Source organism: Durio zibethinus, chromosome 3 (genome assembly GCF_047325235.1).
Source record: "Durio zibethinus cultivar Kanyao isolate XHJ-2024 chromosome 3, ASM4732523v1, whole genome shotgun sequence".
NCBI classification, from domain to species: domain Eukaryota; kingdom Viridiplantae; phylum Streptophyta; class Magnoliopsida; order Malvales; family Malvaceae; genus Durio; species Durio zibethinus.
Genome location: NC_143164.1, coordinates 11880904 through 11898680, shown reverse-complemented (window position 1 = coordinate 11898680; position 17777 = coordinate 11880904). Strand labels below are relative to the sequence as shown.

General features: G+C 39.5%; 3 pseudogenes; all 3 read left to right on the top strand.

Moving 5' to 3' along the window:
* The first annotated feature begins 7977 nt into the window (after positions 1 to 7977).
* On the top strand, positions 7978 to 9764 carry LOC149519618 (18S ribosomal RNA; annotated as a pseudogene).
* Positions 9765 to 10057: 293 nt separating this feature from the next.
* On the top strand, positions 10058 to 10196 carry LOC149519617 (5.8S ribosomal RNA; annotated as a pseudogene).
* Positions 10197 to 10416: 220 nt separating this feature from the next.
* LOC149519616 (25S ribosomal RNA) lies at positions 10417 to 12238 on the top strand (annotated as a pseudogene).
* Positions 12239 to 17777: the final 5539 nt, after the last annotated feature.

Below are 17777 nucleotides of genomic sequence, written 5' to 3'. Positions count from 1 at the left end.
ATTAGCATCTACCCTTGGTGTGAGATATGCTTGTTTGAAAAAAAGTCCCCATTATAGACACTTTAATGTCTACTACTAGAATATCTATAAAATCTTTTATGCTCTTTAGGGGGTGGTTATCTGGATCCTCTTAACCCTCTCACAAGGGAAGTAGGTGTACATGATAGGACTATCATTGCGTATATCCATGAAAATATCCCTAGAGTAAAATATAGGTTGTGCATGCCTTTTGGCAGTATTGTTTGGTGATTGGTTACTTCATTGACCCACAGGCACCCATGGCCTCGATCGATTGGCATGCATGTAGAAAAAAAGGCTTACCTTTGCCAAGCTTAAGCTCGTGCCTATAGTTATTGTTACCCTATATCAAGTCCTTAAATTAGGCAATGGCACCCTAGGATAGTGCAAGCAGAAACTGCAGTTGATGGCTTGGTCTGGTCGAATCTCTCATGTATTTGGTAGTCTTATGTTCTTTTATCATCAATCACAAAAATGCCTTAGCCTGGCCATGCCCTGCATATGTCACAAGCTTCGATCTTAAGCATTGCAACCACATGGCCTGAAGTGGGAAACTATGGTTCACATATGCTTAAGTCAGCCTTTATCCAGGTTGGGTGAGTGTGCCACTCACCAAGGATTAGTCAAAGCCTAAAAACAATCAAACACTATAGCACAATTAGAAGGCACTAGTGAAAGAATACAAGATCTTTTTTATTGTTGGAACAATGTGGCTATGTACAAATGTGCTTAAGTAGCTTGTTGGTTCACAAGTTCATAGGTTTATAAGTTGGTCTTATAGGGGAAGGGGCACCCCTATTTATACTTGAGCCCCCATGGCCTATGTAGTCATTAAAGAGCCAAGTGTGTGGCTTTTATATACATTCTAAAAGGTTCTAAGGCCCCTAGACATATATAAGGTTAGTTAGGGAATTTTTAGAAAAGATCTAGTTCTAGACACTCTATGTGGCGCACCAGGTCCAAAAGGTTCCAGGCCCACTTGCAGAGTGCCTACACCTTGGGCCTTTTAGATGCTTTCTTTCCTAGGCACTACAGTACCCATGCCCATTTTCATATCTAACTTTTCTAGAAGGTTCTATGCTTATGCACCTAGCCTGTGTTAAAGCTTCTCTAGTGCCTTTGCACCCACGTGCCCACACTACCTTTTTAGGGCTTTTAAGAAGCTTCTCCCTTATGGTCCTTAGGCTCAGCATCAAGTAACTCTCGTAAGGACTCATTCACATGGTTTGGTGATTAAGTGAAGGACTGGCCTTGGTGCACTGGTGCTCGACCTTGCATCAATGGTGCTCACATGAGGTGTTGCATCCTCCCCTGCCTATTTTATCAATGCCTTCACTGCATCTTTTTTGTGGAACCTATCAATCTAATCTTGGAACTACCATAACTTCTAAACTAGCTCCTAGCATATCTCACTATCTAGTTGTCCTTTTTATTATACCAAATACTTATGCCTAGTCATGTGTTACCTTTGTCACACCTTGTGATTGGCTAAAATGCACTCAACCTCTTGATCATAAGAGGTTTTAATGCTTACTGGTGCTTTCTTCGATTGGCCTTGAGAGGGATCATTCAAGTCTTCATGGTAGGGTTTGAGCATACTTACATGGAAGACTAGATTTGCTTTAAGCCTTAGGGGTAGCTTAAGCTTGTATGCAATCTTGCCTACTCATTTAAGAACTCGATAAGGATCTTCATATCTATGAGTAAGCCCTTTATGGATCCCTAAATACCATAGCACCAAATGTAGCTTAGCTAATACCAAGTCCTCTACAAGATACTACATGTCCTACTATTTTCAATCAGTCTATTGCTTTTATCACTTTGCTGCCTTATGTAGACACACCCGGGCTAGATTGGCTTATTATTACCATACCTTAGCAAATTTGTAAGACACAGGGTTGGTTTCGTGTACCCCTAGCTAATAGCACTAGGTTACAAGGCTGTTGCTTGGTCACAATCTCAAAGGGACTTTGATTCATAGCCTTACTTTGCTAAAGGTTGTATGAGAACTAAGCTATGTCCAATAGCTTGGGCCAATCTCGTTCGGAGGCACTAACATAGTGTTGAAGGTACACTTCCAATAAAGCATTCACCTTCTTGGTTTGCCCATTTGTCTGAGAGTGTACAGTGGTGGATAACCTTAAGTTTGACCTTAAAAGCCTAAACAGTTCACTCTAGAACTTGCCTGTAAACCTACCATTTCAATCACTGATGATGGATTGAGGAACACCCTAATACTTGATTACATTCTTGAGGAATAATTGGGCTACTTTCTTCATTGGGCATTTCTTAGTTGCTAGAATGAAGGTTTCGTACTTAAGGAACCAATCCACCACTACAAAGATGCTACCATACCCATCTACCTTGGGTAGTCTAACAATGAAGTCCATTGAGACACTCTACTATGGGCACTTAAGAATCAGTAGTGGTTCTAGGAGGCTAGATGGACATTTTTGCTTTATCGTGTCTTATAGGCATATAAGATAAGTTCTAACACAAGCCTCCATAGTATCTTTCATCCTAGGCCAATAATATTGGTCCTCAATAATGGCTAAAGTATAGTGCACAACTAGATGGCCTACCTATCATGAGTCATGACACTCCTTCATGACTTTTTTTCATAGCTTGCCAAACAATAGAAAAAATAGTCAATTTCCCTTGGTGTAGAGTAGATCACCTTCAAGCTAGAACTATATAGTCTTCCTTTGTTTTGCATATTCGATCAAGGTTTTGTTTGTGGGATCTTGGATCAACCTATTTTTCATACGTGCAACCAGAGAAACTTTTAACCATTTGATTGCTGCTAATTCAACCTTGTAGCTGAGTGCATCTGCCACGACATTGGCCTTTCTTAGCTTATACTTCATGGTAAAATCAAACTCAGCTAGGAAGTCTTACTAATGGGCTTGTTTAGAAGTAAGCTTCTTTTGACTTTGAAAGTAGCTGGTCACCACATTGTCGACCATCACCATGAATTTACTTCCCAATAAGTAATGCCTGCATGTGTGTAGGTAATGCACTATGATCATTTCTTTTTCTTGGACTGTGTATCGAAGCTCAATCTTGTTGAGCTTTCTATTCTTAAAGGTAATTGGATGTTGATCTTGCATCAACACATCACCAATAGCAAAGTTAGATGCATTAGTGTGTACCTCATATGGCTTGGTATAGTAGGGGAAAGCTAGGACTGGCTCCTTGGTGATAGCTTACTTTAGGAGATCAAAGGCTTCATGGCTCTTGGAACTCCATTCTTAAACTCATCATTTCTTGAGCATATAGGTTAAGGGTGTTGTAATGGCTGAGTACCCTTTTATGAAGCATCAATAGTAGTTTACCAAACCAAAGAATCATCGTAACTTGGTGACCTTGGTTGGTAGTTCCCACGAATTGCACAAACCTTATTGCCATTTATCCGAATATGACCATTTCCCATAATGTAGCCTAAGAATGAGACCTCGTGCTGGGTGAATGAACATTTCTTCTTCTTTACATATAGTTCATTCTCTTTGAGTACTTGGAACAATTACTGCAAGTGATCCACATGTTCTTCAAGTGTTCAGCTATAGGTAACAATATCGTTAAGGTATACTATAACAAATCAATCAAGGAAGGGTTGTAGTTCCTTGTTCATCAGTGTGCAGAATGTCATGGATGCGTTCGTTAGACCAAAAGGCATAACCAGGAACTTATGCGCCTCATAGCGAGTAACACATGCTATCTTCAGTTCATCACCTTTAACAATCCTTACTTGATAGTATCCTAATCTTAGAACCACCGCGCTCCTCCCAACTAGTTAAACAAGTTAGCAATGAGGGCAATGGGATACTTATTTTTTACTGTAAGCTTGTTAAGAACTTGGCAGTCGATACACATCCGTAAGGACCCATTGTGCTTTCACTATAATAAGATTGGTGCACCGTATAGAGCTTTAGAGGGCTTGATGAACCCAGCATCCAAAAGCTCTTTGAGCTACCTCTTTAGCTCTACTAGCTTTAGGGGTGACATCCTATATGGGGCTCAGGCTGATGGCTTAGCATCGGGCACCAGCTTGATCTTATGGCCTACTTTTCTCTTAGGTGGTAGTCTCTTAAGTAGTTTTGCAGGCATGACATCCTTGAAGGACTCCAACATCTCTAGCACCTCCAAAGGGGTGTTGTCCTTCAATTCTTGAGGTTTGTCCTCCTTTAGGGCCTCCAAAAAGGTAGGCTCCTCCTATTACAAACCCTTGGCAAGCTTGATGGTAGATAGTGCCTTGGTTCCAGTCCCTTATTCTCGTTTCACTAGGACAATGCATTGGCACCGATGGTCTAGGATACAAATGTAGTTGGCAAAGGGAACAAGGAGTGCATTAATCTTATCGAGGAAATCTAAACTGATAACAAAGTCGTAGTCATCGAAAGGGACTAGCTCGATTGATTCCTTGCTTTTTCATGCTTCAAGTTGTAACTTAACACCTTGTGCTGTGTTCGTGATCAAAACCTCTTTTGAGTTGATGGTCTTGATCCATCCAGCCCTTTTCTCGACTTTGAGCCCTAGTCACTTAGCCACTCCTTCAGACATGAAGAGATCAAATGCACCTATGTCCACCAGGGTGTTCAAGCACTTGCATGTAACTGAGATTTTGGCAAACATGAGCCCCTTTTTCTTTTGCCTTTTCTTTGCTAAAATAGAATGTAGCATGGATGAACCAAGCTTGAGTCCTTCCTTTTCAGGCTGTTCTTCATACCTCTTGATAATGGCTATAAGCTTGGCTCTATTAGAACATTCCCTTGCTCGATGTTGATCATCACACAAAAAATAAGTCATAGGTCTATCCCCGATCACTGGCCATTTGTCTTTCTTCTTGTCTCTCTCCTTAGAAGACTTTCATTTATGCATTAGTGTCTTATCACTATTACTTTTATCCTTGTCTCCCCCACATTTGCCCTTAACCTCAGGTTTGGAAGACTTGGACTTGTCCCCTTTCTTGAATACCACCAAGGATTCAACTATAGCCATGGCTTAGGTGAGCCCATCTAGAAATATGGAAAGGGCCTTATCTTCCCCATGGATGGGAATTTGGAACATGATTTCTGACAACTCACGAACATAGTCTCACCTTCTTTACATTGAGTGAGCCACCATAACTTGGCACATGCCTCTTCCATGGCATAATGTGGGTAAAACTACTGCTTAAACTCTTTTTAGAACTCTTCTTATGTTATAATGGTAGCACCCCGATGCTTGGCTTCCTTGGACCTATGATGCCACCATAGAAGTGCGATATCTATAAGATACATAGAGGTGATGCTTACCTTAGCAGAATCTTTCTTAATGCCCATTACATAGAAATACTACCCCATGCCCTGTAAGAAGTTATCTACGTCTTTTGCAGACTATGTCCTCTTGAACTCTTTTAGCTTAGGAACCTCTACTCTAGTCTTATGAGTGATTATGGGTATATTTCCCCCTATGGTTGCCACGCATGTGGAGAGCCTTATTGAGCTGCTCCATCTCCTTCTTTATGGCCTTCACTAAGGCTTCTAGGGTAGAGTTCTTATACGTAAGCCTTTTGATCTCCTCTGAAAGAGTTTGCCTTAACTCTTTCGTGATCTCTTTTCCAACCGAGACTAATTCCTCCATTTGGTCTTCGTACTTGTCTTGCACTTCAGCCAAGGCCAACTCCTTCTTAGCCAACTAAGCATTAAAAGGACATCAAAGGCTGAGATCATGTCCTTACTAGTGCATTTCTTACCTTTTCTAGCAGTGTGTATCTTGCAAGCCTATTGCCCCTCAGCATGCTGGTGGCTCTTATCGAAAGTAGACATTGTTTAAGATCGGGGACACACACCAAACTGTGCTCTGATACCAACTATCATGGTTTTCAGTCTTAAGCCTTACAGTTGTGTGGCCTTAGGCAAGAAACTACCATTCACGTATGTTTAAGTCAACCTTTAACAGGGTTAAGTAAGTGTGCCATTCACCAAGGACTAGTCAGACCCTAAAGATAATTAAAGAGAGCACTAGTAAGCATTAAGGCCTCTTATGATCAAAAGGTTAACCATATCTTAGCAAACTACATGGTGCAATAGATGCAACACATACCTAGGCATGAGTATTTGGTATAATGGAAAGGCCAATCGGATAGTGAGATATGCTATAAGCTAGCTAAAGCATTGTGGCAATTCTAAGATCAGATCGATAAGTTCTACAAAGAAGATGAGACAAGAGCATCGATAGAATAGGTGGGGAATAATGGCATACCCTCTGTGAGCACCATCAAGGCCAAGGCCAAGTGCTAGCACACAAAGGCCAAACCCTCGCTCAAGCCCCAAGCCATATGAATGAGTCCCTATGAGAGTTACCTGATGCTAAGCCCAAGGACCCTTTAGGAAAAGCTTTTAGAAAGCCCCAGAAAGGTGGTGTGGGCACTATAGGTATGAAGGCTTTAGATAAGCTTAGACACAGGCCAAACGCACGGGCATAGAACCTTCTAAAAGAGCCAAAGATGAATATGGGCATGGGTAGTATAGCACCCAGGTAAAGAAGCTTTTAAAAGGCCCAAGGCATGGGCACTCTGTGAAAAGGCTTAGAACCTTCTGTACCCAATGTGCCATAGAGTGTCTAGAACCAACTTCATTTTAGAAATTCCCTAACTGACCTTGTATATGTCTAGGGATTTGGAACCCTCTAGAATGTATATAAGAGCTACACACTTGGCTCCTTAATGACCATATAGGCTATGGGGGCTCAAGTATAAATAAGGGTGCCCCATCCCCCATAGGACCAACTTATAAACTTATGAACTTGTGAACCGACAAGCTACTTAAGCACATTTGTACATAGCCATATTGTTCCAATAATAGAAATGATCTTGTATTCTTTCACTAGTACCTTCTTAGTGTGCTATAGTGTTCAATTGTCTTTAGGGTCGACTAGTCCTTGGTGAGTGGCACACTCACTAACCTAGTTAAAGGCTGACTTAGGCATACGTGAATGGTAATTTCTCACCTAAGGCCACATGGCTACAAGGCTTAAGCCCAAAGCCCATGATAGTGCCCACACCACCTTTATGGGGCTTTCCAAAGGCTTCTCTTGAATGGTCCTTCGACTTAGCATCAAGTAACTCTCATAGGGACTAGTTCACATGGCCTAGTGCTTGAGTGAGGGTTTGGCCTCTTAGTGTTAGTGCTTGTGCCTTAGCCTGAAGGGTGCTCACATGAGGAGTGACATATACAGCCAATGTTACCCAAGACCCTATGAACAAGTCCCTAAATAGGGCAATGTCTCCTTAGGGTGGTGACATTAGAGTTTACGTGTGTGGTCCCAGTCGGACCAAACATTGGTGGTGTCAAGCTTTTATTGCCTGTTAGATGGTAGGGGGAGGCTCATGGCCCTTGCTTGTGTTTTTCCCATGCTAAGCTATTATAGCATGGCATTGTACATCATTTCTTCTGTATACTCATCAAGTAATCGATTAGGTTGGCTATTTACTAGTGTGCGTAGATGTTGCCACTCTTACACAATGGCCATATGAGTGGTGCTATGGTTGTGTGTGTTGGTAGGATTCATGCTTGAAGCATCCAACTATCAATCCATCATCCTCTTCAATCTCTCCCATATGGTCATTGTACCTTAGGGGCTTAATCAGGATCCTGTGCTACATACCTAAGTCAACAAAAATTAGATGTCTTGCCATCCCTCATCTATGTTATGTCCTCAAGGCTACGAGTCAAACCTTAATTGTGCCTCGTGTCCCAAGTGTCCTACCCAAACCTCTGTGGTTGCATTAGTGTACTGGTGTTCGATTGTGTTCTCAAATACAGAACATTTTGTAGGCATGGGATCTCGACCCTTGTTTGTTCGATGCTATGCATTTTATGTGCTCAACATGCACAATGCTTGTGCTCCATGTTTGCTCTCTCCAATGCTTAACCAATGCATTAAGGCTCATACAATGTCAACATTGTAAAGGAATGCTACCTAGTTGATCTTGATAGTAGTCATATGTTTGTCTCAAAGATTAAGCTATGCATGTGTAAGTATGAACTAATTCTGACTATGAAACTATGAATGGCTTATTAAATCAATTATAGTTTGTTTGATGGTAACTACTACTTAGATAATCATAGTAATTCTAGAGCTAATACATGCAACAAACCTTGACTTTTTGAAAGGATGCATTTATTAGATAAAAGGTCGACATGGTTTTTGCCTGTTACTCTTATGATTCATGATAAATCAACAGATCACATAACCTTTATGCTGGCAACACATCATTCAAATTTTTACCCTATCAACTTTTGATGGTAGGATAGTGGCCTAGTATGGTGGTGATGGGTGATGGAAAATTAGGTTTTGATTATGGAGAGGGAGCCAAAGAAATGGTTACCACATCCAAGGAAGGTAGCAGGCACGCAAATTACCCAATCTTAACACAGGGAGGTAGTGATAATAAATAATAATACCAGGCTCTATGAGTTTGTTATTAGATGAGTACAATCTAAATCCCTTAACGAGGATCCATTGGAGGGCAACTTTGTTGCCAACAGCTACAGTAATGCTAGCTCCAATAGCGTATATTTAAGTTGTTGCAATTAAAAAGGTTATAGTTGGAACTAAGGTTGGGTCATCCAGTTTGCCTCATGGTGAGCACCAATCTACTCAGCTCTACTACTAGTGATGCATTCCTGGCCTTAACTAGTCAGGTCATTCCTCTGGTGCTATTACTTTGAAGAAATTAGAATGCCTAAAGCAAGCCTATGCTTGTGTACATTAACATGTGATAGCATCATAAGATTCTATTCCTATTGTGTTGGCCTTTGAGATTAGAGTAATGATTAACATATTCATATTTCATTATCAAAGGTGAAATTCTTGGATTTATGAAAGATGAACAATTATGAAAGCATTTACCAAGGATGTTTTCATTAATCAATAATGAAAGTTAAGGGCTTGAAGATGATCAAATACCATTCTAGTCTTAACCATAAATGATGCTAACTAAGGATCGACAGATGTTACTTTTAGGACTCTACTGGCACCTTATTAAAAATCAAAGTCTTTGGGTTCCAGGGGAAGTATGGTCATAAGGATGAAACTTAGAGGAACTGAAAGAAGGGTACCACCAGGAATGAAGCTTATGGCTTAATTTGACTCAACATAGGGAAACTTACTAGGTCCAGACATAGTAAGGATTGATAAACTGAGACTCTTTTTTGATTTTATGGATGGTGGTGCATGGTTGTTCTTAGTTGGTGGAGCGATTTATTTGGTTAATTCCATTAACGAACAAGACCTCAGCCTATTAACTAGCTATGCTGACGTGATCCTTTATGGCTAGCTTCTTAGAGGGACTATAGCCACTTAGGCTAAAAAATTTTCAAGCAATAATAGGTCTATGATGCCTTAGATGTTTTAGGCCATATGTGTTGCACACTGATGTATTCAACAAGTCTATAGCCTTGGCCAATAGTTTTACGTAATCTTTGAAATTTCATCGTGATGGGGATAGATCATTGCTATTGTTGGTCTTCAATGAGGAAATCCTAGTCAATGCAAGTCATTAGCTCATGTTGACTATGTCACTGCCTTTTGTACACACCACCATCGCTCCTACCAATTGAATGGTTTAGTGAAGTGTTCATATCATCATGATGTCAACAGTTTCTACCTACAATGTCATGGAAGTCCACTAGACCTTATCATTTAGAGGAAGGAGAAGTCATAATAAGATTTTCGTATGTGAACCTACAAAAGGATCATTTTTGAAACCTACTAAATAAATGACCCACGAACACGTTAACAAAACACTAAGAGGGTAAGGGTGCCTCTATGCCCCGAGCCCCTTCTAGCCTTGAGCGAGCATGACGGTTGCTTCATTCCACCTCTCAGGTAGGCAAAGCGATTGGTATCATTGCCCACAGTCGAATAACAACCTTTTGGCATGAATCACACTAATGAACCAAAATGAAAAAAAGGTGTGTGTGCCATCACCATCCCATTCGCAGTGCATGCGTAAGTAGCACCGTGACTCTTTTTATTGTGAAAAATAAAAAATGACTCTTGACAATGGATATCTCGACTCTTGTATTGATGAAGAATGTATCAAAATGTAGTACTTGGTGTGAATTGCAGAATCTCATGAACCACCGAGTCTTTAAATGTAAGTTACGCCTTAAGCCCCTACCTGGGTGTCACATATCATTCCCCCACCAAACCTTCACCCATCAGGCTCTATGTGAGGGTGGTGGAAGATGGCCTCCTATGATCTTGTTGATCATGGTTGGCCCAAAAATGAGTCCCTGGCAATGATAGTACCATGACTACTAGTGGTAAACTCCCAGTATGCCTCGTCTCCAATGACATGAGCTCGTTGTCCATTCAAACCCCATTAGGTCTTGTTTGGTGCTTATATTGTGACCCTAGGTCAAATAAGATCACCCACTGAGTTTAAGCATATCAATAATCAAAGTAAAATAAAATTTCTAGGATTCCCCTGGTAACAACAAATGAACTAAGAAGAGCCCAGCTAGAGAATTGGATGCCTTCAACTTTCGAATTGTAGTATGGAAAAGCATCCTCAGTAGCAGATTGGGCTTAAGTCCCTTGAAAAGGGTCATTGAAGAGGGTGAGAGTCTCGTTATGCCTAAACCTTGTCACACCATAAGGCACTATTTACGAGTCAGGTTGTTTGGGAATGTAGCCGTAATCAGGTGGTAAATTCTATGCAAGGCTAAATACATGTGAGAGATCGATAATGAATAAGTACCACAAAAGGAAAATTTAAAAGGACTTTGAAAAAAGAGTCAAAGAGTGCTTGAAATTGTCAAGAGGGAAGTGGATAAGGGCCAACAATGCACCTAGGTCAAATGTGCAATGGCAAGAGTCGATCCACTGATTGACTCAGGGCATGGATTAACACAAGTCATGATGGCAGCCCAAGCTTAGGCTTTCGATATGCTTGGAAAATGTTGCTACTACAATCATGGAATGTAGCAAACGCCATCTCAGCGTGCCTCAACATTGGCATGCTCCTGACATTAGCCTATGAGTTCCCCATATTGCCCATCTTGAAACAAGGATTAAGGAGTCTGACATCTGTGCAAGTAAATGGGCTAAAAAACTTAAAGGTGTAAAAAAGCTAATTGGTGGCATCCCTCGTGGGTGCATTACCGAGTGACCTTAATCTTCGATGCATTACCGAGTGACCATAATCTTTTGAGAAAGGTTCAATTGTGAGCATACCTATTGAGACCTTAAAGATGGTGAACTATGCCTAAGCAAGGCAAAGCTAGAGGAAACTCTAATAGAGGCCCATAGTGATGCTAGCATGTTCGTCTAACTTAGGTATATGGGTGAAAGACTAATCAAACCATCTAGTAGCTGGTTCCTTTTAAAGTTTTCCTCAAGATAGCTAGAGCCTTTAGCAAGTTCTATCAAGTAAAGCCAAGGATTAGAGGCATTGAGGGTGCAATGCCCTTGACCTATTTTTAAACTCCAAATAGGTAGGATGGCACAGTTGCTTCATTAAGTCATGCCACATAATCGAAAGCTCAAAGTAGGCCATTTTTGGTAAGTAGAACTGGTAACATGGGATAAACCAGAAGTCAAGTTATGATACCCAATAGCACACTAACCTAGAACCCATAAAGTGTGTTAGTTAATTAAGATAGTAAAATAGAGGTCATGGAAGTTAAAATCCACTAATGAGTGTATAACAACTCACCTACCGAATCAACTAGCCCTGAAAATGGATGGTGCTTAAACTTGTGACCTATACCTAGCCATCAAGGCAATGACCAAGCCTCGATGAGTAAGAGGGTGTGTTGGTCACCACAAAACCTAAGACACGAGCCTGGTTGGACCGACTATCAGTGCAAACCTTAGTGGTAGTAGCGAATATTCAAACAAGAACTTTAAAGGCTGAAGAGTGGGTGGGTTCCATGTGAACAACACTTGCACATGGGTTAGTTGATCCTAAGAGACGGAGGAAGTGACACATACGCCCATTGCTCAATTGTTGACCCATAGTAGGGGCTAATATCCCCTAACAGCATACATCATAGTGTAGCTCCTATGGTGGACAAGATGTATGGGTCTCTTTAGAGCTCAATTCCCATTTAGTGGTGGGTAAAATCTTTTCTAGATGACTTAAATATGTGACAGGGTATTGTAAGTGGTAGAGAGGCCTTGCTGCCATAATCCATTGAGAATTAGCCTTTTTGTCGCTTTGATTTGTTCCTCTACTCCACACCCATCAAAGTTCTCTCACTTTTTTTTTTACACCACACCCCACTAGAGTTGGGGATGAATGGTGTTCTCCACTACAACAATTTAGCTAGGCGATGACATCCCTCTTTCAAGCATTCAACCAAATGGCCTTGGTATTTGTTACAGGGATGAGCTCGCCCTTAGTGTGGGCACTTGCCTTGAAACCCATTAGCACATGCTAGCCCTTAGTATGGCTGTTGCTTCAAATGCCATCGGTAGCATTTGGTCCTTGGTTGGTACGGGCATTCACATCCAACACCATTGGCTGATGCTGGCCTATTGTTGCCTTAGACACCATCAGTAGATGTTGGGCACTTGGTGTGGGATGTTGCCTAGGATAGCATCACTGGATGCTGGCACTTGGTGCGAGCAACTACCTTAACTACTATTGGCACAAGCAGGCCTTTTTTATAGATTGTTACCTCGGACACTTTTTTAGTAAATGCTAGCACTTGTAAGGGTTGTTGCCTTAAACATCTCTTGAGTAGATGTTGGTGTCATAGGCTTTGACCTTAAACATTGCAACCATGTAGCATTGGGTAAAAACTACCTCTCACATGTGCCTAAGTCAGCCTTTAACCAGGTTGAGTAAGTGTGCCACTCACCAAGTACTAGTTAGACCTTAGAAACTATTGAACACTATAGCACACTAAAAAGGCACTGGTGAAAGAATACAAGATCCTTTCTATTACTGGAACAATGTGGCTATGTATAAATGTGCTTGAGTAGCTTGTTGGTTTACAAGTTCACAAGTTCTTTCTTTTTCATGCTCTAAGTTGTAACTTAACTCCTTGTGCCATGCCTACAATTGGAACCTATTTAAAGTTGATGTTCTTGATCCATCTAGCCCTTTTCTTAACCTTGAACCATAGTCTCTTGTCCATTTCTTTGGACATGAAGAGATCAGATGCATATGTGTTCACTAGGGTAGTCAAGTGCTTGCCCATAACTGAGATTTCAATGAACATGAGCCTCTTTCTCTTATGCCCTTTCTTTACTAGGTAAAACTTAGCATGATCGAACCAAGCTTCAGTTCCTCCTTATTGGGTTGCTCCTCATACCCTTGAATGATGGCCATGAGGTTGGCTCTATTGGGACAGTGCCTAGCTCAATGTTGACCATCACACAAAAAATAAGTCATGGGTCTATATCTGGTCACTGGCCATTTGTTTTTTTTTTGTCTCATTCTTTAGAGGACTTCTATTTGTGCATTGGTGTCTTGACACTACTACTCTTGTTCTTGTCTCCTTTACCTTTGCCCTTACCCTTAGGTTTAGAAGACTCAAAATTGTCTCATTTCTTGAATTCCTCTAGGGATTTAGTAGCGGTCATAGCTCGAGTGAGGTTTTGGACACCCATCCTTCTTAGCTCTTGCTTAGCCCATGGCTTGAGCCCATCCATAAATACAAAAAGGGCCTCATGTTCCCCAAGGTTGAGAATTTGGAGCATGAATTTTGAGAACTCCCAAACATAGTCTTGTACCTCTTTATGTTAGATGAGCTACTGTAGCTTGGAGCATGCCTCCTTCATAGTGTATTATCGGTAAAACTACTGCCTAAACTCTTTTTAGAACTCCTCTATGTTCTAATGGTAGCACCTCTACACCTAGCCTCCTTAGACCAACGATGCCACCATAGAAGCGTGATGTCTACAAGATATATAGAGGTAGTGCTTACCTTAGCAATGTCTTCCTTGATGCCAATTGCATGAAAATACTAGTCCATACCCCATAAAAAGTTGTTTACATCCTTTACAGATTGTGTCTTCTTAAACTCCTTCAGCTTGAGAACCTCTACCCTAGTCCTAGGAGTAATTGAAAGTATGCCTCCCCTTATGGCTACCTTACATACAGAGAGCCTCCTCTTAAACTACTCCATCACCTCTCTTATGACCTCCACCAAGTTCTTTGGGGTAGATTTCTTATAGATAAAGCTTTTGATCTCTTTAGAAAGAGTTTGCCTTAACTTTTTCGTGATCTCATTTCTAATTGAGACCAATTCCTTTGTTTGGTCTTTGTACTTGTCCTTATTTAACCATAGCCAACTTCACATTGGCCAACTGGGCATCAAAGGCTGAGATTATCTCCCTACTGGTGCCTTTCTTATCCCTTATAGTAATGTATGTCTCACAAGGCTCTTGCCCCTCAATATGCTGATGGCTCATTTCAGAAGTAGACATTATCTTGGATTGGGGTCGCATACTAAACCGTACTCTGATACCAATTGTCATGGGTTTTAATCTTAAGCCTTGCAACCATATGGCCTTAGATAGGAAACTACCTCTCACATATGCCTAAGTTAGCCTTTAGTTGGGTTGAGTGAGTGTGCCACTCACCATGGACTAGTTAGACCCTAGAAATAATCAAACACTATAGAACACTAAGAAGGCATTGGTGAAAGAATACAAGAACCTTTCTATTGCTGGAATAATGTGGCTATGTACAAATGTGCTTATGTAGCTTGTTGGTTCACAGGTTCATGAGTTGGTCCTATGGGGAAGGGGCACCCCTATTTATAGTTGAGCCCCTAAGGCCTATGTGGTCACTAAAAAGCCAAGTGTGTGGCTCTTATATACATTCTAGAGGGTTCTAAGGCCTCTAGACACATACAAGGCTAGTTAGGGAATTTCTATAAAGGAGTTGGTTCCAAACACTTTGTGGTGCACCAAGTCTAGAAGGTTTTAGGCTCTCTCATAGAGTACCCACACCTTAGGCCTTCTAGAAGCTTCCTTACCTGGGTGCTACAATACCCATGCCCATTTTTGTATCTGGCTTTTTTAGAAGGTTCTATGCTTGCACGTTTGGCCTATGTCTAGGCTTATCTAGAGTTTTCATACCCACTATGCCTATACTACCTTTTTTGGAGATTTCTAGAAGCTTTTCCTGAATGGTCCTCAGGCTCAGCATCAAGTAACTCTCATAGAGAATCATTCTCATGGCTTAGTGCTTGAGCGAGGGTTTGGCTTTCATGCACTATTGCTCAGGCCTTGGCCCCAATGGTGCTTATGTAGGGTGTGACACTAGTACTTGGTATAGTGTTTGTACTATAACCCTCCCACTCGAGGCACTTGTCTACCCTTTGATCGCCATCAACACCAAATGATGCTTGGTGCATATGTCATGGACTCCAACCTTGAGCTAAATTCTGTGTGGCCTTGGATAGGGAATTGACTCTGTCCATATAAGTTAGCCAATGAAACTCGAGTGCTTAGCATAATCCCAGCTTGTCAAAGATTGCACTACAGTACTAACCCTTTTAAAAGCCCACAAATCTGATCTTCCTAGGACTATGTAACCTAAAATAAAAGAAAAAATACAAAAGAAAGAAAAATACAAAACTGACCAACATAACAAAGATTGTTTTAAATTAAAGCAACGCATACAATACAATGCATACATTGGCATGAAGTATCATTAAAAAAGGAGAAATAAAAGGAAGAAAACAAAAGAAAAATAAACACAAAATCATAAATCATATTTTCGTCTCCCAAACAAACTCAAAGGCCAAACCTCCCCATTTCTCAAGAGAATATTAATATATATAAAAAAATCATATCTAAATGCATCATCAAGTTTACTATAATTTTCAACAGTTGTGATAGACTCAATCCCGTGTAAGCTAAAGAATTAATTTTTCTCTCTTTAATATTTTGATCCATTTTTTCATAATTTTTTATTAAAAAAATTAAGTTCTTTTTCTTTCACCTTTTGCATATTTTAGGGCTATGTATAGTACTCATGAGTCACCATTTGAAAAATTAATAGTCAAGTTATTTTTTGAAATTTCTATGTGAAATTAACTAAAGAAAAATCATTTTAAAAGAAGTTTTAATCTTTCTAAATGTTCCTTGATTTCATGTTAACGATTCCTTATTTATAATTTTTTTTTAATTTCAAAGTTGAAGCTGTAAATGCAACTTTAAATTTGTAAATTTAAAGTGGGTATTAGGCTAAAAAGAAAAGAAAATTTTTGATCCAGAAATTGTATGCTTTGGTGAATTGGTTATTAAAACAAAAGAGAAAAAATGTGTTTTGGGAAGGATATATGAATGATAAAGCAATGGGGACACTTGCCCCGATTGTAGTATATTGGTTGTATGCTAGGTTTTATCAGCTGTTACCTCCTTCGAATTAGTACCATTTCATGCCCCTAGCTTTAGTTGTTAAGGGTGTTTTGCTTCAACAGCTTGTGCATGCAATAGTTGTTCAATTTCTTTTTTCCATTAGTTGTCAAATTATGTTATACTTTCATCATCTACTTTGCTTTCTAATCTATTTTTTCCTTTTTGGATAAATGAAACTTTCTAATCTTCATTATGAGTGTATCAAGTGTGTTTAGAATTATGAGATCACTTGCTGCTTCTTGGCTTCTTTTGTTCAATAGATTGTTTACTTTGATTTGTTGTGCTATGCTTAATCTTATGGTTTAGGTCATCTATTATCTTTGTTGTTGCATGATATGTTGTAAAATTTTGTAAATTTAAAGCAAAATGTTAGAGTAAAGTTATGAGTTATCAGTAGATATACCACCTTAAAATGAAAGGGGAAATGAGCTAATTAGTTACTTATATTATAGGCAAAAATAAAGAAAAAAGAAAGAAGCATAAAGTTGTAATGATTGTTATTATAAAGATTAATTTTGTAAAACATCTTAATATTAAATAAAAAAAGCCTTAAGCCTACATTTCTGAAATATCTTATCACATTGTGTTACTTACATCTTCACAGTTGTGAATTTAAATTCCTTACAAATATAAAAAAAAAAAAAAGAAGTAAAACTAAACTCATTGTTGAAGAAATGGGTTTTCAAAATATCCTTGCAGCTTATGTATAAATAAGGCTAAGAATAACAAGAAATTTTTTTTTTATTTTGGCAATTAGTGTTTGTGTTCAAAATGGGATTAAGCATGAATACTATGTGGAATTTATTCATGGCTTTGTCAAATGAAAGCATGTTGTGTGAAAATAGCAATGCCTCACACTAGGTTTGATATGTTCCTTAGTCTTTGAAGTTTATGGAATCAGTTAAATTTTTTTTCTCTTTTATGACATCTAGGAGAATAGAGTAAATATAGATTAGGTTTTATATTTTGAATCAAGTTTGAATATTTGCTTTAATTACTTTATTGTTAAAAATAATTTGGAGGCATGATCAATGGTGGCAAGATATAAATTATGCTACAAGGCAAAACTAGAAAAGATGAAGACGTAAGACTCTCATCAACATTAGGGAATGGATTGATACATTGTTCTTTAAGTACTAGAGAAAGACTAAAAAAAGGATGCTACAAGGCAAAATTTGAAAGGATAAAGACCTAAAACTCCCATCAACATTAGAGAATAGATTGGTACATTGTTCTTTAGGTACTAGAGAAAGATCAAAAACAGGTAGGGTTTTTGGTGTGATGGAACATGCATAGGTACTAGAGAAAGACTAGAGTTTGACCAATAGATTGGTACATTGTTCTTTAGGTACTATAGAAAGACCAAAAATAGGCAGAGTTTTTGG